The sequence below is a fragment of the Pongo abelii genome, chromosome 12, assembly GCF_028885655.2.
Source record: "Pongo abelii isolate AG06213 chromosome 12, NHGRI_mPonAbe1-v2.0_pri, whole genome shotgun sequence".
Lineage (NCBI taxonomy): Eukaryota > Metazoa > Chordata > Mammalia > Primates > Hominidae > Pongo > Pongo abelii.
The window spans coordinates 94,602,264-94,628,573 of NC_071997.2; the positions used below are offsets into that span (position 1 = coordinate 94,602,264).

The 26,310-nt window shown below is 38.7% G+C and overlaps 1 protein-coding gene across 6 annotated transcripts in view; it reads right to left on the reverse strand.

The window, feature by feature from the left end:
* Window positions 1–26,310, reverse strand: part of RMDN2 (regulator of microtubule dynamics 2) — a 142,287-nt gene that overhangs the window by 13,527 nt on the left and 102,450 nt on the right. The gene's annotated exons all lie outside the window — the stretch shown is intronic.

The window sequence follows — 26,310 nt, forward strand, 5'->3', positions numbered from 1 at the left end:
CTACTAGTATAGTTCATAGGAATGAGATGAGTACAGTAATCTGATAAGTGGTCAACTGGAAATTAATCAATAAAACTCCTAGAATATCTGAATAACAAATTCAACCAATGAGTCGTTCTTGGTAGGTTTACTGCCTCTAACTCTCTGTCTATCAAAATAACTATTTAAATGAGAGGTTTTCAGTGCTGGCTGCACATTAGAGTCACCTGGAACTTTGAAAAAAATAACGCTTGTGAGTTTTCTCCCCAGGCAAATTAAATCAGAATCTCTAGGATAGGATCCTGGCATTGGTATTTTTTTTGGAGTGCCCCAGTAAATGCTAATATGCAGCCAGATTTGAGAACCACTGAATAAGATCAAACAGCTCACATAGTGAAAATTAATTCAACTTAGCATAGAAACGTTTATATGAACCATTTGGGATCTACATTTTAAAATGCATTTTATTACAGTTAAATTGAGTTACTATTGGAATTAATAAAATTCATTCAGGTAAAATTTTCCTTAGTAACATGCTCTTTGCAAACCATTTTGTGGACTAGATGAGACTTTTAATTTAATATTTTAAGTGTCTGTGGATAAATAACTGGAATTTCTTGGAGCCCTTGAAAATAGCTTATACACTTTCTTCAGCAGCATTTCTAAAGCTCTCTCCTGCTGTGGCACATATGGTAGATAATGTGTGCGTGTTTGACATTCCCATGAAACCTCAAAAGCTTCTCAGGAAGTTTTAACCAATAATACTGAAAATACCCAACTGCTAATGATACGTCATAATGGTCACTTGTTGAATATTTGGGCTTAGGTAAGCGAGGTTGTGGGTCTTTGGCAATTATATTTAGACAGCACTATGTTTTCCTTCCAAAAAAAAAATCATAATTTGAGTAAGAAAATTATGTTATTTTAGGGATAATCTTTAGTCAACCACCCTCACTCTTACTTATTTTTAATGGGAATTATTTGCACTTGTGGGTACATTTTAAAAAATATTACTTTTAATCTCACAATGAATTAAGATGCAACTGGGATTAAAACCTGCTACCTTGAACTATAACAGAGCCTTGACATTTGGCAGCCTTGACATCTGTAAACTTGGCAGTCACGGAATGAGTGACTGAGGATCCATTCCACACAGTGATTTTTGCTGAGGCATAAATTTGAATCCTATGGACAGCAAGGTTAGTGTATGGGAGTGAATCCATTAGGTAGTGAGTGCAACATTGCCCACCCCATCATGTCAAAGTAGCATTAACATTTTCTACTTGACTTCAGAGTTCCTGTAATCCTTGGGAACAGAGAAAAGTAAGTTTGAGGATAATGGTCCCAGAAAAAAAACACCAATTGCTGGTGATGGCAGTAAAAAGACAAGTTGTCTGAGGATAAGCATCCTTAGCCAGGTTCATACACGACTATACAGAATCATTAAGAATATGAAGGTCCTGGGACTATAAAACTACTTGCTCCAGGACATTGGTGTAGGCAAAGATTTTATGGCTAAGACTCCAAAAGCACCAGCAACACAGCAAAAATGGACAAATGGGACTATATTAAACTAAAAAAGCTTCTGTACAGCAAAGGAAACAATCAACAGAATGAAGAGACAACCTGTGGAATGAGGGAAAAGATATGCAAACTATTCATTCAGCAAGGGACTAATTTCTAGAATATACAAGGAACTCAACAAAACACCAAATAATCCCACTAAAAAGTGGGCAAAGGATCTGAATAGACATTTCTCAAAAGAAGACACACATATGGCCAACAGGTATATGAAAACTTTCTCAACATCACTAATCGTCAGGGAAATGCAAATTATTATGACCACAATGAGATATCATCTTACCACAGTTAGAATGTCTATTATCAAAAAGACCAAAAGTAACAGATGCTGGTGAGGATGTAGAGAGAAAGGAATTCTTATACACTGTTGGTTGGAAGGTAAATTTGTACAGCCATTATGGAAAACAGTATAGAGGTTTCTCAAAAAACTAAAAATGGAACTAGCATACAATCCAGCAATCCCACCACTGGGTATTTATCCAAATGATAGGAACTCAGCATATCAAAGGGATACCTGCACCATGTTTATTGCAGCACTATTCACAATAGCCAAGAGATGAAATCAACCTGCATGTCCATCAACAGATGAATGGATTAAAAAAGTGTGGTATATACCCAGTGGAATGCTTTTCAACTATAAAAAAAATAAAATCGTGTCATTTGCAGTAACATGGATGGAACTGGAGGTCATTATGTTGACTGAAATCAGTCAGGCACAGAAAGACAAATATCTCATGTCTTCATTCATATGTGGGAACTAAAAACTTTAATCTCACAGAGGTAGAGAGAGAGAGTAGAATGAAATTGGGAAAGGTATGTGTAGGGGGAGAGGATGAAGAGAGGTTGGTTAATGGGTACAAACATACAGCTAGATAGAAGAAATAAGTTCTAGTATTTGATAACAGAAGGGTGAGTATAGTTAATAACATATTGTATATTTCGAAATAGCTAGAAGATTTGAAATGTTCCCAACACAAAGAAATGACAAATGTTCAAGGTGATTGGATATCATAAATACCCCAATTTGATCATTACATATTTTATATGTGTCAGAATATCACATGTACCCCATAAATATGTACAAATACTGCGAATAGATAAAAAACTAAAAAACAAAAAGTCACTCGAAATTTTTCCTTCCACCTGATTGCATTGTACAGAGGGAATTTAAAGTTCTATCACCATTCACCAGTGCCTCCAGACACATTCCAGTTGAATATGAGAGATGTACTATCTCTTAAACACTCCTTTTACAATTTTGTTTTTACGGTGAGTTTGCATGACTCTGAAGAAAGGGTTGGCAGACTCAGTCTAATTGCATGAATTCCAGATTAATGAAGCCTGATTTATTGAGGTTTCATGCCCTCAAGTCTAGCTTAATCCTTGTCACTGGTGTTGGTGATGTCTTTCCTAAAGAGGCTCATTCCTCGGGGCACAGCCAGCCCCACTAGGCCATGTTACAGCTTGCTCTTCCTTCTTCACAACTCTGAGATGGGCGGATCACCTGAGGTTGGGAGTTTGAGACCAGCCTGGCCAATATGGTGAAACCTCGTCTCTACTAAAAACACAAAAAATTAGCCAGGCGTAGTAATGCATGGCTGTAATCCCAGCTACCACGTGGGATGCTGAGGTGGGAGAATTGCTTGAACTCCGGAGGCGGAGGCTGCAGTGAGCTGAGATCGTGCCACCGCACTCCAGCCTGTGCGACAGAGCAAGCCTCTGTCTCAGAAACAACAACAACAACAACAAAAAACTAAAACAAACAAACAAAAAACAACAACCGTGTAATGAGATTGTTCTTTGTTCTTACATTAATGTATGTGGAAGTTCATGCAGAATTGTGTTTTCTCTCAACCAACTTTTATTTGCCCTTCCTCATCCTTTTCTGTCTTAGGAGCTCTATTGGAAACTGAACCATGGTAGGATATCTAGGTCAGCTTTTCTGCCCAACTAAAACTATATTGCATCCCAGTCTGGCAGCAAGCACATAGTCCCTATGGGCTTTTTAAGGCTATGCAAAAATGTCTGGGACTGGAAAAAATATGATGGGCTAGTGACATTGTTTGCTTTTTCAGGAACACAAAAGGAGAATCGGAGACATTGGGGCTGTATGTGGGGATATATGGTCAGGGGAGGTTTTTTTTTTTGTTTCTTGTTTTTTAATAGGGGATACTTAGGCATGTGTGTACACTGGTGAGATTGGTGCAGCAGGGAGACAGAAAAGGATGAGGCAGGGCAAATAAAAGTTGGTTGTAGGAGTAAAGTCCCTGAGGAGGCATGAGAGGAGGGGAGGCACATCATGTGGGGCCATGGTGCAAGGTCTCACAGAGTTCATTTAATGTAGGCTTAAAACTTTTCTTTAAATCTTGGGTTCAAATCCTCTCTGCCAGTTTGTAGAAAGGTGGGAGTTTGTGCAAGTGAACCTCTTCAAGTGGCTGTTTCCTCATGTGTAAAATGGAGATAAATAAGGTCCCAAATTCATTGATTGTTGCAAATATTCAAGTTAATAACACATGCTATTAGCTTAAGCACAGTACTTACAATAAAGTAAGCATGCAGCAATGATTAGCTGTAACAATAATAATTATTGATAGTATTAGGCACAGGGCTGGGGAAGCAAGATGATAAAAAGATGTATAAACCATCAATAATCTTGTAATCACCTGTAATCCTAGCATTTTGGGAGGCTGATGTGGGAGGATCACTTAAGACCAGGAGTTCAAGACCAGTCTGGCAACATAGCAAGACCCCATCTCTACAAAATTAAAAATTAGCTGGGCATGGTGGCATGTGCCTATAGTCCTAGCTACTTGAGAAGCTGAAACAGGAGGATTGCTTGAGTCCATGGGTTTGAGGCTGCAGTAAGCTATGATTATGCCACTGCACTCCAGGCTGGATGACAGAGTGAGACCTTGGCTCTAAAATGAAATAAAAAATTTCAAAATGATGTATAAACCATGGAACCATGATCTGTGACTGAGGATATGAAAATCCAGTGTTTGAGAGAAACGTGTAAAAAATGGTAATAAAACACAGAATTAAATCATCACTTCCACAGCCTTCACATTCCACTCTTAGCAGGGATTTGAAGGTCTGGGAGAAGCCTGGGGTGCCATCTCCGAGGACACAGGACAGGGCCTCTAGATGTCCATTCGACCTGGGATGGTCCAGTCCACTGTGAGAGCTTTGCTGATCATGCTGCTTCTCTGACTGATGGTCCTAACTTTCCCTCCCAACTTCCCTTCCTTCTTTCTACTCCCTTTTCTTTCTCCCCCATGGAGGAGGAAGGCTCCTAATGAGGTAGACTTTCCAGGTCTGACTTGCTCCATCCTAGGCGACCATGTAATAAGAAACAATCCCTCAAACTATGAGGGAGCTAGACTCATTTGATAACCAGCTTCCTGGGAAACAAATGGGATTATATTTTCCATATTCTACAGACTAGAAAATAAACAGAATGATTTAACATGTCAGCAAGCAGGCTCCTAAACAGCACTGGCTAAGTTTAATTTATCTTATATCCCTATCACCAAATACTATGTCTAACAGTAAGCAGGTACTCAATACCTGTTTGTGGAATGATCATAATGAGTTAGTCAATCAATTAAAGCCATATTTAAAATCTTTTGTGCAACTGCACATGGAACTCAGGTTTGCCAACTCATAGATCTGTAGTTCTCCCTGCCTCTAAGTTGCAACAGTGCTAATAATCTCCACCCCTTCTGTATCGTCCATGTGGGATGGTGCAGTCCAGATGTTTCCATGACTTGCTTCTTCTGCAGATCAGTCCCAAATGTAGCAGATTTCACTGGGAAGGACCCCTGACTACCTGGTGGTTCTGTCGTTTGTCGGAGGTCATTTTCCAGATGTGTTGACTCCAACTCTGAGTCTTCAGGTTTCTGTTTACAGAGGTAGTCTAGATCCACAGTTTCACAGATCAGCTCTCGGCCTGCTGTACAGGAGAAGGGCAGGGCCAGCTCACATGCCAGGTAATTTCTAGGACACAATGGCTCTCCTGTGCCCCTCTCTGGAGCATGAAGCCACAGGCAATCCTGAAAGCTTCCTAAAGTCCCTGGAGGCTGTTTTCCTTTCTCCGGAGGAGTCAGGAAATGGGGACAAGGATAAATTTGTAAAGTCCTGCCCAAGAAATAGCCACTTCAGTAAAGGCCGGTGTTCTTATGGGGCCCATATCCCAGGCCTGTTATTGATTTATGTTTTAGCACATGCTGTATACACTCAAATGGAAATGGACCCAATCATTTCACTCTACCTTTAGGAAGAAGGAGTGTAAGAAAATGTAGCACATACAGAAGTCCCAGACAGGGAGGACTGTAGCAAAGCCAATTTTACTGCCTCCTATATATCTCAGCAACTGATTTCACACAAACATACTTGCCAAAGAAGGAGAAATGAAGTTTAGAATGATAGATCTGAAACTTTGATCTCAGCGAAAGGAAGTTGTGTTACATCTCAGGTAATCAGCACATTTGGCTAACCTCAATCCTTCATTTCAGTGAATTTTCTGATTAAAGTGAGAGTGATCAGAGTGTTTTAGGTAAGAAATAGCAGACAAAATTTTTGTCTCCCACAAGTGCAGTGAACAATATAAGGAAGGAGTGGAGTGAAGACATAGAAGGAAATAGAAGAAATGAATGAGATTGGGATGATAAAAGAGAAAGAAGAGCCACACATATCTGCTATAAAGACTTCGCTTCAGGAACTCAAGTATTTGCCATGAGATGCCAACAGTTAACCGTCATGGGAGAGGTTTTTTTAATTTTAAAGTTTAAAATATAGAAAGTCAAACTTTTTTTCCATTTACATAGAAAAGAATGCAATATTTAGGAATACATTTAACAAAATAAGTGCAAACTTATACTCTGGAAACCACAAAAAAAAAATTGTTTAAAGAAATCACAGAAGGCCTAAGTGGTAAGAAAGACATCTCATGTTCATAAATCAAAAAACTCATATAATATGTGTTTTTTTTTTGTTTTGCATCCAGCTTCTTTCACTTAGCATAATGTTAGGAAGAGTCATCTACTTTGTAGCATGTATCAGTAGTACATTTTTTTTGTTGTTGAATGATATTCCATTATATGGATGTACTACATTTTTTAATGTCACTAATTGATAGACATTTGTATTATTTCTACTGTTCGGTCATTATAGATATTGCTGCTTTGAATATTCACATACATATCTTTATGCGAACATATTTATAGAGCATTATTTTTACTTACGTATTTACCTTTTCAAGTATTCTTTATTTCTTCATGTGTATTTAAGGTACCATATGATGTCATTTCCTTTTAGTCTAAAAACATAGGATTTCTTCTGAGGAAACTCAGCTAGCAATTAATTCTCTCTGTCTTTGTTTATCTGAAAATGTCTTTTATTTTGTCTTCATTTTTGAAGGACAGCTTTGTTGGATATAGAATTCTCAAATGACAGTTGTTTCCTTTCATAATATTGAATATTTCTTCCCATTTTCTTCTGGTCTTCTGGGCTCTTTTTTGTTTTTTTCAAGACAGAATCTCACTCTGCCACCCAGGCTGGAGTGCAGTGGCGCAATCTCGGCTCACTGCAACCTCTGCCTCCTGGGTTCAAGCGATTCTTCTGCCTCTGCCTCCCGAGCAGCCGAGACTACAGGCACCCACCACTACGCCTGGCTAATTTTTGTATTTTTAGTAGAGATGGGGTTTCACCATATTGGCCAGGCTGGTCTCTATCTCCTGACCTTGTGATCCACCCAGCTCGGCCTCACAAAGTGTTGGGATTATAGGCGTGAGCCACCTCCCAGGCCTGGACTCTTATTTTTTTAATGAGAAGTTAGCTATTAATTATTGTTCTTCTGAATACAAGAAGTCTTTTTTTCTCTTGTTGCTTTTAAGATTTTTTCCTTTGTTGTCAGTTTTTAATAATTTGGCTATGATGTGCTTAGCATGTGGGTCTCTTAGATGTGGATTTCTTTGTGTTTATCTTTTTTTAAATTCTTTGAGCCTCATAGATATCTAATGTTTTTCATCAAATTTTGGACATTTCTGGTCATTATTTCATCAGATATTTTTCTGCTTTTTTTCTCTGCTGCTGCTATCTCCACTCAGTTTTTAAAAATATTATTATTATTGTTCTTATTTTAAAGCATGGTTTCTTTGGAGTTTCCCTGGAACAGCATAGTTTAGCAGTCAGCTGATGATGGGTTAGAGATTGTGCTCAAATACTTGCAGGCAGTAAGGCTTTTATCCTTTGCTAATGAATCTTTGAGTGGGTTGGGATATGTACTCAAAGGTCAGACAGTTTACAAGTCTGCCCTAGACTTTTACTGTCTTGAAAGTTCTTATGTGTCTTCTCTGTGCATGTGGAAAACTTCATATTCAGTCAGGGATATGTGAATAGCTAGGGCCATCTCTGGTCTCTTCTGAGTGGATGTGTAGCCTTGGGTATATGTGCAGTTTTCTAGAGTACCAGGAATATATGAGAACCTACAATGGCGACCTCATTCCCTGAGTCATCCTGATAAATTTCTGGGTAGTCTGTCTTTCTGTTGCTTGCCTGAACCAGGATCACAACCTCGGGCTAGTTGCAATGTTGGCCTTCATGTTTGTTTTCCACCAAGGTCACAGTTTACGGCAAAACTTGTTTGCCATAAACATGCTTTGCCAAGCTTTGTTCCAAATCAAGTCTGCAGCATCAACTGTGAAGCTACTAGCTTTTATTGCTTGCCCCACCCTGGTAGAACTCTCATACCAACGAAGCTGGGGGAGAAGGCCAGGGAGAGCTGGGAGCAGCTCCAGGCAAAAATGCTTCAGATGCTCATTGTTCTTAGCTAAGCTTTAGTGATTTTACTCTAACTAATGCTTCTTAATTTTTTTCAAATGTATTTGATCAATTTCCTTGATCATTTTATTCTGAAATGGCTTTTTTACAATTTTATCTAGCTTTATCATTATTTTGGTGGAGGGTGGTTGGGAAGAGGATTTCTAAAGCTCCTTGTTCCACCATTCTAAAAGGTGAAGAAGTTGCCTGCTCCTTTTTAAAGATTAGGTGAGATGAGATGCAAACATCAAGATTAAAAACATATGTATAGAATTTGTAAATCTAATATGTGTAACAGGAACCTATATTTATGCAGCACTTTCTTTTGTTAAGCCTGTGCTAAGAGTATAAGAGTGTTACAGACATTGTCTCCTCTAATAGTCATAGAAATGCAAAACTGGTTCGACTGTTGAAAAGCCCTTACTAATTTTCTTCTATAGGGAAATAAACAAAAAGAAAAGCATATACAGAGAAGAAAATCAGAACTTTTCATCAGGAGCCTGCATTCTAAAGCCAAAATACTATTTAAATTATGTATTTTTTATTGCACTTTCAAGTGAAATTTAGATATACATTGGGATATTTCTCTTTTAATAAATTAACATACAGAGTTATATAAGCCTACCCTTGACAAAAAGGACAAAAATAATCATGTTATTACTATTTGATACAATAAAACAGAAAAAAAATATCTAGAATAAGAGCTTGAATGCATGGGGCTATATTACACCACAGCTCTTACTACACAAATTTGGATGTGTCACTTGCCAAATCAAGTAATCAAACCTATTATACTAGGACTACGATTTTACTTGGGCATTACTCCTACGTTATACTAGCATTACCAACGAATTTCATAATATTTATATAAAGCACTTTATACGGAAAAAGTAGACAACATGCAAGAGTAGATGGGTAATATAATCAGAGAGCTGGAAACTCTAAAAAGAATCAAAAGGAAGTGCCAGAAATCAAAAGCGCTGTAACAAAAATATTAGAATTCTTTGATAGTTCATCAGCAGAGTGAACACAACCAAGTAAAGAATCACTGACCTTGAAGACATGTCAATAGAAACTTCACCAAATTGAAATGCAAAGAGAAAAAAGAATGGAAAAAAAAAGAAAACCCAAACAAAACATAAGAACTGTGAGGCAATTATAGAAGGTGTAACATATGTGTAATGGGAAATGGGAATAACAAAAGGAAAAGAAACAAAAGGGCAGAAGATATATTTGAAGTAATAATGACTGAACTGTTTTCAAAATAATGACAGACACTGAATCACAGATCTAGGAAGCCCAGAGAAAACCAGGAGGGATAAATACCAAAAACAAAATCTGCATATCATATTCAAACTGCAGAAAACCAAAGACAAACAGAAAACTTTGAAAGAAGTCAGAGGAACTAAATACTTTACCTGTAGAGAGACAACAATAAGAATTACATCAGATTTCTTATCAAGGAAGAAGAGCATAGAGTAAAATATTTAAAGTGTTGAAAGAAAAAAATAAAACTACCAATTTAGAATTCTGTATCCAGTGAAATTATCCCTCAAAAGGAAGGAAAAAATAAGACTTTCTTAAACAAACAAAAACTGGGATAATTTTCTTGCAAGGCAGGTCAGTAAAATATTTTAACATTTATTGCAAGGTCAGTAGACCTCCTTTGCAAGAAATATTAAAAGAAATTTCTAAAAGAGAAGGAAAACGATATAGATCAGATACTTGAATAAAGAAAGGAGAACATCAGATAAGGAATAAATGAAGGTAAAATAAGGTATTTTATTCTTCTTATTCTTAATTATCTAATAGATAACTATTCAAAGTAATAATAGCATCAATGTATTGGGTGATTATGGCATATGGATAAGGAAAATGAATGACAGCAGTGTTATAAGGGATAAGAAGGAGGAATCTGGAATATATTACTAAAAGATGTCTGTGCTACCCATGAAATGATACAGTGTTACTTGAAAGTTAACTTAGACTACTTGCAAATGTATTTTGCAAACCATAGGACAACCAAAAAAATGTTTCTTAAAAGAATTATAATATAGTAAAGGAGGAGAGAAAATGGAATCTTATAAAATACTCAAAGCCAGAGAAGGCAGAAGAAGAGGGGAAGATGAAAAAAGGAAACAAAGAACAAGTGCAATGAATATATAAGTTACAAACAAGGTGGATATTTATCCAACAATATCAACAATCACTTTAAATGTGAATGACGTAGACACACCAATTAAAAAACAGAGACTGTCAGAGTGGATTGGACCTGACTATATGTGGTCTATAAGAAACCTACACTAAATATAAAGACACAGATTAAAAGTAAAGGGATGGAGAAAGATGTATCATGCTAACACTAATTTAAAAAAAGCTGGAGTAGCTATGTTAATTTCAGACAAAGCAGATTTGAGACTAAGAAAAATTGTCAGAGATACAGAGATGGTCACTACATAATTTTAAAGGGGTCAGTTCTCCAAGAAGACGTAACAATCCTCAATGTGTACACACATAACAACAGACTGTCAAAATATGTGAGGCAAAAACAGTTAAGATTGCAGGGAGAAATAGACATATCCACTCTTATAGTTGGATAGTTCAACATCTTTTCAACAGCAGACAGATAAAACAATCAGAAAATCAGTGAGGATATAGCTGACTTTAAACAGCACTGGCAATCATCTTGATATAAATGATATAGAATTCTCCATCCAATAGAGCAGAATATACATTATTCTCTAGGTCACATGGAACATTCGATGAGAGAGACCACACTCTAGGCCATAAAATATACCTTGACAAATAAAGAAATTATAAATCATACAAACATATTCACAGACCATAATGGAATAAAGCTAAAAATGAATAACAGAAAGATAACTGGAAAATCCCAAATATTTAGGAATAAATTAAAAATGTATAAATAACAAAGTAATTGAAAAAGACATCTCAAGAGAAATTTTAAAATATTTTGGACTAAATGAAAATGAAAAGAAAACTAATCAAAACTTGTGGGATGCAGTGAAAGCTGTGCATAGAGGGAAATTTATAGTACTGAATGCATATATTACAAAAGAATAAAGATCTAAAATCAGCAATCTAAGCTTCCACCTTATGACACTAGAGAAAGAAAAGCAATACAAGCTGGAAGAAAGCAGAAAAAAAAATCAGAGTAGAAACCAAAACTGCTGTTAGAAAAATAGAGAAAATGAATGAAATCAAAATCTGGTGTGTGTGTGTGTGTGTGTGTAGTGTGTGTGGCGGGGGGAGGTGAGGTTTTGGAAAAGATCAGTAAGATTGATAAATCTCTGGCCAGGTTCACCAAGAGAAAAAACAGAGAAGATACAAATGACTAATATCAGAGATTGGGAAGGGTTTATCAGTACTGATCACAAGGCATTTAAAGGACAATAAAGAAAGAGTATAAATAGCTTTCTGCCTACACATTTGATAACTTAGATGAACTGGACTAATTCTTTGAAAAACACAAACTATCAAAACACACACAAAGAGAAATAAAGAATTTAAGTAGGCCTACATTTACTAGAGAAATGCAATAAATAATAAATAACCTTCCAAAGCAGATAGCAGTAGACTCAGACGGTTTCTCTGGTTATTGTACCAAACAGTCAAAGAAAATATTATACCAATTTTCTGCAATCTCTTGTAGAATACAGAAGAAACACTTCCTAACTCATTCTACGAGGCCAGCATTTTCAAGTACCAAAATCAGACAAAGAGAGCACAAGAAAGAAAAACAACAAACCAATATCTTTTATGAAAATGATAAAATAATCTTAAGAAGATATAAGCAAATTGAATCTAACACTGTATAAAAACAACTACAACCATACTCTGTGACCAAGTGGGGTTTATTCAAGGTTTGCGAGGCTTAATCTACATTTGAAAATTAATTAATATGATCTATCACATTAATACACTAAAAAGGAAAATTCATATAATCATATCAATCAATGCAGAAAAACCATCTGACAAAACCCAACATCCATTCACGATAAAAACTCTCAGCAAAAACTCTCAGTAAAAACGAGGAATTTTGTCGTCTTGATAAAGAAGATCTACAAAAGGCCTACAGTTAACATCATAGTTAATGGCAAGAAACTGGGTACTTTCTCCTCAAGATTGGGAACAAAGCATATATGTCTCCTCTCACCAGTCTTATTCAATATCATATTGGAAGTCCTACTTAGTACAATATGTCCAACAAAAAAAACCAATAAAAAAACACAAATGAGGAAAGAAGAAATAAAACTGTCTTTGTAGATGACATGTCTGACTCAAATGCATCATGGATATAAATATAAAATTTGAAACTATAAAGCTTCTAAAAGAAAACAGGAAAAAATCAAGGAGGAACAGATGCTAAGAAGTAGTAGGAGAGGAGGGCAGGTAGTAGATACAGTGTGCATTTGTCAGACACTGTGCTGGGTGCCTTAGTGTTTATTGTCTCATTTAATTCTTATAGCAAGGCCTGATCCTTGACATCCTGGGTCAGATGGTGAAACTGGAGAAGTTAGTCTATGTAGAAAACCCCCCAAAATGAACTCAAACCTCCTTCAACTAATAAACAATTGTAGCAGGATACAAGGTTAATATACAAAAGTCAATTGCTTTCCTATATACTTGTAATAAACAATTGGAATTTGAAATTAAAAACACAATAGCATTTCCAATAGCACAAAAATGAAATACCTAGGTAAAAATCTAACAAAATACGTACACAATCTATATGTGCAAAAGTACAAAACTCTGATGAAAGAAATAAAAAATCTAAATAAATGAAGAGATATCCCATGTTCATGGATTAAAAGACTCAATAGTGTCTAAGATGTTAATTTTTCCTAACTTGATCTGTAGATTTAATAAAATTCCACTCCAAATCTAGGTAAACTATTTTTAGATAATGCCACTCTGATTCTAAAGTTTATATGGAAAGGCAAAATACCCAGAATAGCCAATACAATACTGAAGAATGATGTTAAGAACTAAAATTACCTGACTTCAGGCAGGACTGTCTTAGTATGTTTGGCTATTACAACAAAATACCTTAGACTAGTAATTTATAAACAACATAAACTTATGTTTACAGTTCTGGAGGCTGGGAAGTCCAAGATCAATGTACCAGCAGATTTGGTGTCTGGTGAGGACTTGCTCTGCTTCATAGATGGCACCTTCTTGCTGTGTCCTTACATGATGGAAGGGACAAGGGAGGTTGCTTTTATAAGGGCACTAATCCTATTCATGAGAGTAGAACCCTCATGACTTAATCACTCTCCAAAGGCCCCACTTCTTAATACCATCATATCGGGTATTAAGTTCCAGCATGTGAATTTTAGGTGGATGCCAACATGCAGACCATAGCAAAAACTAACTATACAGCTATAAAGTTATAAAGACAGCATGGTACTGATAAAAGAATAGACACAGAAATCAATGGAAGAGGCAAGAAAGTTTAGAAATAGACACACAAATATAGTCAACTGATCTTTGACAAATAGTAAAAGGCAATTCAATAAAGACTAGTCTTTTAACAAGTAGTACTGGAAAAATTGGATGTCCATATGCAAAATAGTAATAATAATAATAATAATAATAATGAATCTAGACACAGGCCTTATACCATTGAAAAACATTGACTCAAAATGCATCATGGACATAAATGTAAAATTCAAAACTATACAACTTCTGGAAGAAAACAGGAGAAAACCAAAGAGGAGGAGATGCTAAAAAGTAGTAGGAAGGGGCAGGTAGGGAACACAGTGTGCATTTGTCAGACACAGTCCTGGGTACCTTTGTGCTTATTGTTTTATTTAATCCTTATGGCATGATCCGATTCTTGACATCCTGGGTCAGATGGCAACACTGGAAAAGTTAGGTTCATGGGAGGGCAGGGCCAGCCTGGCACCCTTCCCAGCTGTCCCTTCTGATCCCATGTGCACCTTCACTCCCTTCAGGGAACCCATTCTGCAGCCTCAGACACTGGGTGATTTTCTGGCGAGGGAGTGAGAGAGATCTTCCTTCTTCTGTTCTCAAACCTAATTTATCTCCAGGTGGAGTTAGGGCTTTCTACTTTATGATAGGAGTGAAAAGGCAGAAAAATAACAAAATCAGGGCGAGGGTGCATGTTCCCATCAAAGCAGAAATGATATATCAGAACCTTTTGTATTTTCCCAGAGAAGTGGGGGCTGTAGATAGGAGCGACTGTGCTCCTTAGATAAAAGAAGGGTCAGCGACTTCCGAGAAATGGGAAAATGGAGTGCCTGGGGGTGTCCAGGAAAAACTGAAAAGACTGTATGTTGGCTTCCATCCGAGGCTGATCTATGGGCTTTGGGACCAGCCAAGTGTGAGTTAGAACCCCATTTCTGTGACTCACCGGTTGAGTGAAATTAGGCAAGTTCCTTATCCTCTCTGAGCCATAGTTTTCTCATTTGTAAAATAAGGACAATCCCAAGTGACTAAATTATTTTACCATAATCATATGGATTAAAACTAATCCATATGAATATAGTTAAAATTATATGAATATATAATCTTAATCCATGAACATTTTATCTCTCTCTCTCTCTCTCTCTCTCTCTCTGTGTGTGTGTGTGTGTGTGTGTGTATAGCATCTGGCTTTTAAACTGTTGCTCAAAAATATTATTTTCATTGTCACTTGCAAAGCTCAAATCAAAACTGAGCAGAAGGGAACTCCCTTCCCTGTTTGGCTGCCAGGCGGTACACCTCTATGGGAACCACCAGCCTGGCCCTCCGAGTGCTGAAAGGGGCGAAACCTATCAGGGCAGGGATGGGATGGGAGATGCTAAGAAATGACCCGGTGATCCTCCCCAGGATCAGGTCTGGCCAGCCCAAAGTGTCTCTGCCCTTACTAATGCCGGAATACTTGTCAGTCCCAACCCTGTGGGCTGTGAGAAGCACCCAGTGTAATCAACCCACCTTCCATTCCGATTCCAGAAGGCTTTTACTGGGTGCCTGCCATGTGGCAGGTTTTATTCTAGATGCTGTGAATAGAGGTTGATGATGAGTGGTTGGTTTGGCGCTAGCGTAGCTCAGCAACTATAAAAGAGCGCAAACCATGCCTTCAAAAGCTGAGGCTTTAGCTCCAGGCGCAGCTGGCTCCGCGGCGGGGGTTGCAGGCAGCGGTAACCGGGCCTGAACCGTGCAGGAGACAGTTGGAGTTTCCCAGAAAACAGCTTGCTCAATACGGGGTATCAGTTTTCCTCCTAGCACTTTCCGCCTTGTACTGAGATAACTGAATCAGTAACGCAGAACTCAGCTCATTCTATTGTTGGGGAATCCCAAAAACACCCCAAGGGAGAGAAAGACAAAGTGCTGCACAAAGAGACTCGCAGTCGGCGTCCGCCCTCGCTTGACCGCGTCCCCCTTGAGCCCGGGGGACGCTGCGCTCCCTCCAGGAGAGGACGCTGCGTCTAAGTCTAAGAGCCTCCAGTGGAAAGTCCCGGAAGCCCTCCCCTGGGCTCGAGACTTTTGCTGGCTGAAATGGAGCCTGGAAGTGCTTTTCTGTGGTTTAGATGGGGAAGGAATGGGCGAAAGAAACGGTTCGGAAAAGAGGAGAATGGAGGTGAGAAGAGGGAAGGAAGGTGGCAGGAGCCCCGGAGGTCGGGCTTGCAAGCAAAGTAAGCAAATACCAGGCTCCAGAGGCTTTTGCAGGCTACAGAACACCGAGTTTCGAGGGAATCACATGTTTATCTTCTCTTAAAATTCTCATACTGAACGATCTGGATGTGACTCAGCTCACGCAGTCGCTAGCTGTGGCACCGTGTGAGCTACTTAACCTCAGGAAGCGTTTCATCATCTGTAAAATGGGCATCATGGCCTTGTGGAGTGGATTAAAAGAGCCAAAGTGCATAAAGCTCACGCGGTATCTTTTATAAGCAGTTTGTGGGTTTCCTTCCTTGAATTTCTTTCAAGCTCCCAATAGCCAACCGGAAGCTGAACACACTTTCACACTAAAAATGGGAATTCAGGGAAGTAACATCAGGTTCTGAACTATGTTTTAAGACTCAAGTCTAAAACCAAAACTGAGTCACCACCTAATGTGTGTGCAGCACGTGTTAGGGACAGTTTACTATGGGATGACTTGAATGACAGCTTCTCTCTCCTGGGACTTTCATAAAATTCCTTTGGTGTTGCCACACACTTCTGGGATTCTCCGCAATGAGCCCATTGCTGAGCCTGTTTCTGCAGATGTTTATCAAACAAGCAGAATCTAGGGGAATAGTCAGCAAGTCTTCACCAAGTTCTTTTATGTGGGCAGCTTTTGTGGTGTGGCCAGGGTATGAGGATAAAGAGCAACTTGGAAAAGTCTGGGGATAATTTAAGTAGCCAGAAGAGTCTCTGTCCCTCAGGGAGGAAAACTGAGAAATCGTTTCCATATTTATGTGTCAATTGCTTTATGTCCATTTATTTGATCTTCCTTACAAAATCTTGCATAGAAAATTTTATCCTCATTTTACAGACGAGGAAACTGAAGCTTAGAGAGCTTAGGTCACTTACCCAAGTTCATCCAGGTAGCAAAGTGTCAGGTCTGGATTTAAATCAGGTTAAGAGTCCAGTACCTTTTTTTTTTTAATATCATGCTGCCTTTCCCTAGAAGCCAAAATTTGTAGGAAATAAATGAACTGTGGTGACAAAGCAGCACATTTTCCCATGTTCTTTGCTCTTGATCCCTACTTACTCTTTTCCCGGAAATAGACAATAAAGCCACCAGGATACCTGAGACAGCCTTGGTCATCTTTGTACCGTAGCTAGCACAGTGCGTTTTTGCCTAGTTACTTTCCCATCAGATTTTAACAGAAAGAACACTGTATTTGCCAGCTCAGTACAGCATATTTCTGGCTCTGTTTTCTCCCCAGCAGGAACCCGAGGGACTGTCTCTGTCTCTTTATGTGTTATCATCAGACTGGTAAAGAGTTACATGTGTCAGCACAGAAGAAAAGCGCTTTGATGTGAGTTCAGCATGTAAGAAAGTCTTCACTGCTGTCATACTCTGGCTTGAGCTCTGTCTCTCATCAGCTTCCCCACGACCCACCACTGCCTGCCAAGATGAATGTAAATGAAGCAGAAGTCTCACAGGGTAAATTCAGCTTCCCACGACCTGCAGTTGGACAGGGTGGCAAGGAGATGATGATAATCCCATGGCTCCCAGCTTAATTTCTCTTGGGGAGGGGTATGTGGACTCTTGCCAGATCTACATAGTCCATATCATGCAGGACTCCTGAACATAAAAGGCAACAACAGTGAAGTGAGTGCATGTTCCAAACAAGGCTCAACTCAAAGCTAACAATTCTTCTTTATTAGGATACCACTGATCAGAGCTGCAAAGTGTACTCACATCTGTCATTTCATGTCATTCTTATGTAAATCCTGTAGCTGGGCACAGCAGGAAGAAGCATTCTCATCATGGGCACTTAGCTTGCTTGAGATTACACAGAACCATGCCTCTGGTTTCCTGGTACAGTGCTCCTGTAGGTGACGGATGCTCCCGGGTGACATATCATGAATCTCTCTGAGATGAGATCTTCATGATTCTATATCATAGGCATCTCTTTATCTTCAAGTTGGGCAACATCAGCAAGGTTCCCATGAGTATGTGCCCAGCGAGGCTATTCTGTTCCTCTCATCTTTTTTTTTCTACTTGTCCTCGTTTTTCCTGAGATTTTATTTCCTTCCTAGCTGGCATACATTTCCCTGCTGTGGTATTCAGACCTAAATAGTGTGTGCACCTATTACCTCTGCAGAGTAATTACTATTTGGTACCATGGTAGAGTTTCTGTGTCCAGATACAGTTGTGAATGCCTGGAATATAACATTGGGAAAGACAGAATTATTGCTTCTAAGTGGATCTGTGGACAACATGGTGCTATGAGAAAACTGAGTTGAAGGTGCTCCTGCATCTTGCTGGTTAAAGTAGATATAAACCAGTTGCTTAATAATTCATAGCCTAGTCCATCTGTTTCCCACCCTCCTTATCTTCCGGGGACTCATTTATTGAATAACTCATTTTACATGCCCCTTTTATCATACACATTTTTATGTGTATTAGGATGTATTTATGGACTTTATATTCTATTTCACCGATTTGTCTATTCATTCATGATATTTCTTTGAGTATGATAGCTTTATGTATTTTTTCTTATCTGGTAGGTATTGTTGCCCCTCATTGCTTGACTTTTTCAGTATTTTCACAACTACTCTTACTTCTTTGATTTTCCATTTGAACCTTAGAACATAAAAAGAATCTTGTTGGTATTTGTATTGGAATTATATCAAATTTGTAGATTAATTGAAGGATATTGGATAATTTTAGGATGCTGTCTTCCTAATCAAAATATAGTGTGTCTTTTTATTTGTTCAAACCTTTGGGGTTCCTTCAATTTCTGCTTGCCTATCAGACATGATTCTTATATTTATTCCTAGATATTTGATCTTGTTTTACTGTTAGGGTAAATGAGGCATTACCTTCCAGTACACCTTCTAACTGGCTGTCATCTGTATTTGTCATGGCTATTGATTTCTATATATTTATTCTTTTATTGTTGAAGAATGTTTTGTAGTTAGTTCTTTCAGGTTTTTCACACATGTGAGTTTATTTGCCAACATAAATGATACTTACCATACTCTGTTAATGTATTACTTTCAAATATTCTAATTTGTCTTTTCTAATTAGAGGTAGTATCTCTAGAACAATATTCAATAATAGTAGTGACAGTGTCATTTTTCCCGTCCTTACTTCAGCATAAATGCTTCTAAATACTTTGTTAATAGGCATGATGAGCTCAGATAAAAAGCTTTTTTTAAAATAATGACACAGTATTCCTTTATTTCTACTTTAGGAAATTTTAAAATCAAGAAAACATCCTTGCTCTTTAAAATATTTTATATTTGTATATGTTTTATCATGAACATTTTAGTAGGGTATTAATATGTATAACTTATAAATACATAAATACAAATATATTAGGGGATGCCAATTTTTAAAACTGATTCAAGCATAAAATAAGAAAGTTTGGAGAGCATGGGTTTAGAGGATTATAATAAATTTTTTAAAATTAAAATATCATTGTTTACCACATATGATTTAATCCTTTTTGATAATGCTGAAGATACTTCAGGATCTCGAATGCTTTAGGATCAGCATTAGGGATACTGTTTATCTTATCAGTTGGTTGAAGGTTGGTTAACTAAGAATAAGTCACTGGAAGTTCACCTGTTTGCCTCTGAAAAAGTCTGATCTTTATAGCCCTCTGAATGTCTTCCTCTATGCCAGACAGTTCCAATAAAGCAACTATAACTAGGCTGCCCTAGCCCTCCTGATCTCCCCATCATGGAGGAACCTAATATGTCCAAGATAGTGGTAGAGGGTGAGCCTATGTGGCCTGGGCCCAGCCTCTCTGGATCACCCTCACACAAGTTTAGTGTCATGGCTGAAGGATGCTCCTCTCAGCAGAAGTGGGGTAAGAGCTGACACATCTACAGGCAGAGCAGTCACAGGGTGGGAAGAAACCTGACCTCCTAAAGACCCACTGCCTTGCCTCAGCACAGTGGTGACTTCCTGTCGAGGACACTGCTAGAAGTCTTTCTGAGTAGATGATTCTGAAAAGTAAAGAAACACTAATATTCTTTGTAGTTACAAAATAGGAAAAGCTAGCTGGGGGGATAAACATCAACAGATTCTTTTGATGGGATGTCTGGCTTTCTGCAAATTTTTAGTGAACCAAGACGTGTTCTTGGTTGATTAATACATGCAGTGCAAAAACTCAAAACAATATGCTGATATATTCCGTAAAGATAATTCCCAGGCTAACTGTGGTTTGTTTTACATTGTCAACAAGAGCAGGAGGTTGGGGGAGGAATCTCATGAATTCCTGGACAGGGAAAGTTTGGATTCCCATGAAATGACTGATCTGAAATCTAGAGTAAATTTGATCTCAAATTTTCTCTCTCTTAATTATATAGTGAATATTGCAAATTCAATTCAACATTAAAAGATTTATTGAGCCCTATGAAAACACAGAAGCAAGATCAGATGTAGTCTTTTAATCTATGCAGAGAATGAATATGTGCCCATATGGAGTAGATAACAATTCAAAAAATATAGAATTGGATAACAATGTAAGAAACATAGATGGTGTTGTGAAAGGTCAGAGAACTCATGACTGATTGCTAGGATTGTATCACTAGGAGTTTCTTTAAGTATAGCAGAGCAAGAGAGGAAGAAGGACACATGACTTTCATCCCCCTTCCACCAACAATGTTCTGAGACCACATGCTCAATCTAGTCAAGTCTGCTTGACTTTCTATAGAGGGGGTTTCTGAAGGTCTGTTTTGATGATCTCACCGTGGGATGGGAAGGAAAGGAGAGCTACTTTTCACTAGTTTATGTACTGCCAGTGTTAAGGCAAGAAAGAGAAAGTAAAAATCTACTAGTAACTAACAAGGGTGCTTTTGGCTGTAGAATTATCAAATTTGGTGTCACTGAAGCCAAATGAGCACATGAAAGGATGCTTGACATCACTGGTCAGGGAAGTATGAATAAACCACAGTGAGATACTACTGCATGTCTGTTAGAATGGCTAAAATTAAAGACTAAGACTGACCATAGCAAGTGTTGACGAGAACATGGAGCAACTGAAACTCTCATATATTTTCAATGGGAATGTAAAATGGTACAGCAGTTTGGCAGTTTATTATAAAGCTAATGTATACTTACCGTGTGACACAACAATGCCACTTTGGGGTTTTTATGTCTCCCCTCCCCCGCCCCCGACCCAAAATAAAAACATGTCTGCTGAAAGAATTATATGTGATTTTTAAAAAAAAATTTTTTGAGATGGAGTCTCGCTCTTTTGCACAGGCTGGAATGCAGTGGTGCGATCTTGGCTCACTGCAACCTCCACCTCCTGGGTTCAAGCAATTCTCCCGCCTCAGCCTCCTGAGTAGCTGGGATTACAGGAACCCACCATCATGCCCAGCTAATTTTTATATTTTTGTAGAAACGGGGTTTCACCATGTTGGCCAGGCTGGTCTTGAACTCCTGATGTCAGGTGATCTGCCTGCCTCGGCCTCCCAAAGTGCTGGGATTACAGGCACGAGCCACTGTGCCCAGCCTGTATGTGAATGTTTATTTCAGCTTTATTCATAATAATGTCAAACTGTAAACAACCCCAAACAGGTGAATTTATAATCAAATTATGGCATATTCAAGCTATGCAATTCTACCGAGCAACAAAATGGAATGAACTATTGATATATACAATATCATAGATGAATCTCAAAAATGTTCAGCAAATGAAGACGGACTTAAAACAGTGCACATTCTATGATTCCATTAATATGGTATTGTAAAAAAATTAATCTATAGTGACAGAAAGCAGATGTGTGGTTGCCTGAGGCTGGGGTGCAGGTAGGTGGGGGAGTGAGGGGAAGGAAGCCAAGGGAAGTTTTTGGAGTGATGTTCATGCTCTATATGTTGGTTGTGGTAGAGGTTACACTGGTGTGAAAATTTGTCAAAACCCATCAAACTGTACAATTAAAATTTGTGCATTTTACTGTATGTAATTTATACCTCAAAAAAATTAATGTAAAAAGAAAATGAGGCACTCTTTCTATGAATGGGTTTTAGGGACAGGTAAACCAGTGAGAGAGAGAGAGAGCACTCACTTTTTTTTCTTTTTTAGAAGACTGAGGCTGAGTCATAGGCAGGGGTATTGTTGTGCACAATCTGCTTTGTTGTATGATTCTCTTGAGACCTGACTCAATTTATGGGCTCCTTCCTTGGGCAAGAAACTTAAGTTGGGGTCTCATTATTGTGTTCTGGGAGCGTTAGGTCACTGCATTCCTCATGGGCTCCGGGCATCCCGAGGAAGGCGTCTGCTCAGGAAGCATGCTCAGCCTTGAAACTGAGAAGGGAGGTCAAATGAGGATGTGCAGCTATTGCTTCTGCACCTCCAGTAATTTCTTCTCTTTGTAAAGAAGCCAGGTGTTAATAATAGTCACTAATACTTAGTTGAGTGAATGTAGGAAAACCCAGATAAACTTGCCTCTCACCCACAGATTTCTCTGGCCAGTTCAGGGAGACAAATGGAAGAGTTCGTTTGCAGGAGGGGATTTGTGACAGTTAGGTAGATCATAATTGCAACTACTTTATGAAATGTAAATTACAGTTCTGTAGAAGTGAAAATTCACATCATTACATCAAAATAAAAAAGGAGACAAAGCACTGGTGGGGGAGGCTGGGAGGTGGGAAAGGGACCTGTAGTTTCAGCTACTTGGGAGGCTGAGGTGGGAGGATCACCTGAGCCCAGGAGTTCAAGGCTGCAGTGAGCTATGACTGCATCTGTGAATGGCCACTGCACTCTAGCCTAGGCAACATGGCAAGAGCCCATCTCAAAAAAAAAAAAAAAAAAAAAAAGAAACAAAGTATGACTATGAGCAACTCTCTTGTGGAGAAATGGCCAGCATCATGTGCAAATAAGGGTTCCTTAAGTAGTACAGGGCACCTTACTAGGCCATTCCCATGAATTATCTCATTTAGAAACCAAACTTCCTATCCAAGGCCCATCTTAAATTACTGTTTTCCTTTCCAATGAACCATTTTCCCTTCCTATGGGAGACACTTAAATGTTCTTGGCCAATTAAACAAATATTCTTGGCCAATTAAACAAATTTCAAGAAGTCTTTTTTTTTTTTTAGAAGTCTATCTTTTTTAGCTGCCTTAAGCACTTTTTAGAAAAATGACAACAAAGGAAAAGGAAACAATCAAGAAGTCCCTAAGGACATTACATTTTAAATAATTTAAGACATTGTATGGCTCTGAATGTGGTTATTTCCTTGCTGTGCAGGCCAGAGCTGGAAGTCAGTCACCTGGGCTTAGTCTTCACTGTCTTAGGAACAAAGTGTGTGACCTTCAGCAAATCTAACCTTTGTACCACTTTTGTCCATGGTCAAATAAATGATGGTGATATCATTTTCTTAAACTATCTTAGTGAGTAAAAAGGTTTCACTGAAATACTGGATGTGGTAACAGTTTGAAAAATTAAATGTTTAATAAAAATTCATGTAAAGCCAGTTTTTTACAATTAAAAGAAAACTTTTAACATGTTATAAACATAATATATGTGCTTTCACTATATGGACTGGATCTCTAAAGCAATAAACATCATCAGTCATCTTTTACTTTTCCAATACTCTTAACAGGTTGTTAAGAATGATCCTCTGTGACTGTACTAAATAATTTTTAAGTTTCATACTGAGGTGTTGCAGAAGTTACTTTATTATTAAAACAACAGCCTGGGAACTGAAGCCTAGAAATGGGATAAGAATTATAATTTCAAGACAAAAGCAAGCAACTGGGTCATAGAAACGATACAATGATTAACCTTCATATGTGGTCTGTACTCCATCGAATGAAGGGTGTAACAGTAAAAAATAAAGTAGAATGTACACAGATCTGTAATGTTTTTGTGGGGAGTAAAAGAGTGTCATGAATTTGGTCTAAGGCTGGCGCTGGCATTGTCATAGACCCATTGTCTGATATGGCTTGGCTGTGTCCCCACCCAAATCTCATCTGGAATTATAGCTCCCATAATTCCCACATGTTGTGGGCGGGACCTAGTGGGAGGTAATTGAATCATGGGGGAGGTTTCCCCCTTACTGTTCTCATGGTAGTGAGTAAGTCTCACGAGATCTCATGGTTTTATAAGGCAAAACCCCTTTCGCTTGGCTCTCATTCTCTCTTGCCTGCCACCAGGTAAGACGTGCCTTTTGCCTTCCACCTTCTGCCATGACTGTGAGGCCCTGCCAGCCACATGGAACTGTGAGTCCATTAAACTTCTTTTTCTTTATAAATTATCTAGCGTCGGGTATGTCTTTATCAGCAGCATGTAAACGGACTAATACACTGTCTCTTGTGCCTGATCTGCTAGGCTTCCCCACTTCCTGCCCCCACCCTCCCCTCCACTCTCCCTGCTCCCTAATCCTCCTCTCCCTATTTCTCCACTCTCTCCTTGTCACATCATATCTGAGGGTAGAAATTACTTTTAGTTTTTTTTTTAAAGGAAACTTAAGAACACGTGAAATGTTTTTCTTCTTCTTGAGTTGTTTAATTTGGTTAAACAAATGTTAATTGAGCACAGGCTGCCAGGCAGGAGATACAAAGATAAATAATACGAGGTCCTTGTCCTCACCTTATTGAAGACCTTAGGGTAGGTCAAACTAAACGAAGACGCAAAAAAGTGCTCCAGGGCTTTGAGGTGGGTGAGAGCACAACTGGCTATGTGGATCAGAAGGTTTTGTGGCAAAACTTCCATCCCTTGGGCCAGGCCTTGAGTGGGAAGGGAGATTTCCATGAGTGGGCATGGGGGAAGGTGGCCCCAAAGGCAGAATAAAAACCAAGCAAAGGGCAGAAGAGTGCCAGGTGGGTTTTAAGCAGCACTCAATCCCATGTGCCTGGAATGTAGACAGTGTGTGTGTGTGCAGTCGGGGATGATGGAGATCTGCTGGAAAGGCAGGGTGGGTGGGAGCATGGGATACACAAAAGGCCTGCTGAGAACGTCAGCCTTTATACTGTAGGCATTGTGGAAGAAGATGGGAAAATATTGCTGTTAGTCTGCTTTTACTCACAGGACTTTATTTGCATGGATATGTGCCCACCCAGTCTCCTGTTCTTTGCCTCCCTGCCCCACATAAAAACAGCTGCAGCCTCAGGAAAGTGGTTTGAGAGAGCCATGGCAGATATGGCTCTGGGGATGGTCAGAATGCAATTTCCAACCTCCACATCAGCTGGCTCCAGTTACAGCTTGTTTCTGGGGGCCTGCATTGAGCTTCAGACCCTGACTTTGACCCCCAAGGAGAAGGATATAAAAAGGGGCTTGTTTGGTTCCCTGCTCAGAGCCCACAATGACTAAAGCTCTTACTGGGACCCACCCACAACTGGAGGTGAGATGGGGATAGGAATGGGAGGTGCAGAGGCTGGGCAGAGCTGGCTCAGGGGCTGCAGCACAGCCATCTGCACCCAGCTTAATGGGCTCGAAGGGCTGGAGTTCTTGGAGGGCTCACCCTGGGAAGAAGGGCTGCTGAGGCAGTTGCTACATGCCATTACTAGCAAGAAGTGAAGCTGAGAGGAGCTTTTCTAAATGACCCATAATAAGAAAGAAAAATGTCAATTAATTTTGTTAGTGGAAAAAACAATATTTCATCCTCTATCCTTTCAATAGAAAATGACATTAAAAATTAATGCCATATGATGAAGCGAACAAAGAGTATGTAAAAGAAAGTATTCTAGATGTACTATGCAGTTAATAAATAATAATAAAATGTTATTTTTCTGGATGTGATAATTGTAATATTTGTCAGCTTTTAAAATTTTATAATTTGTCATGCTGTCTTTTGCATCCTAAATAAACAGTCACTTTCATACTTAATTTTGTGTTTGTAATTTTGTATTCTTTTTCTTAAAGATTCTCCAAACTGTGTAAGCTTCAGGGTCCCTGAAATTTGGATCAGCCTCTGGATAGTCCCCATAATTTTAGCTCAATAAATGTTTGATTAATTACAATTGCAAAGTACATTGAGCTCTGAGGACTGAAGAACACAAGGGAAATAAAATGCATTTCAAACAAAGAGACAAAATACATAAATGAATTAGTGGCTTGGCTGGGAAGTCACTATCGTTATATCTGGGATGTTTTAAAGATCAGGACAGTCAATGTTGGGCTCCAGATGAATTCCACACTCTATATGGTGGGGCCAGTCTGTCTGAGAGTGGCAGTCCAATTAGGGCTTAGCTATTAATGCCACAGTTATGTGGTATTAATAATTTCCAATGGCATTTCCACATGCGATTTTCAGCAGATTATTTTCCCAATTAGGTTTCCCAATTTTAAA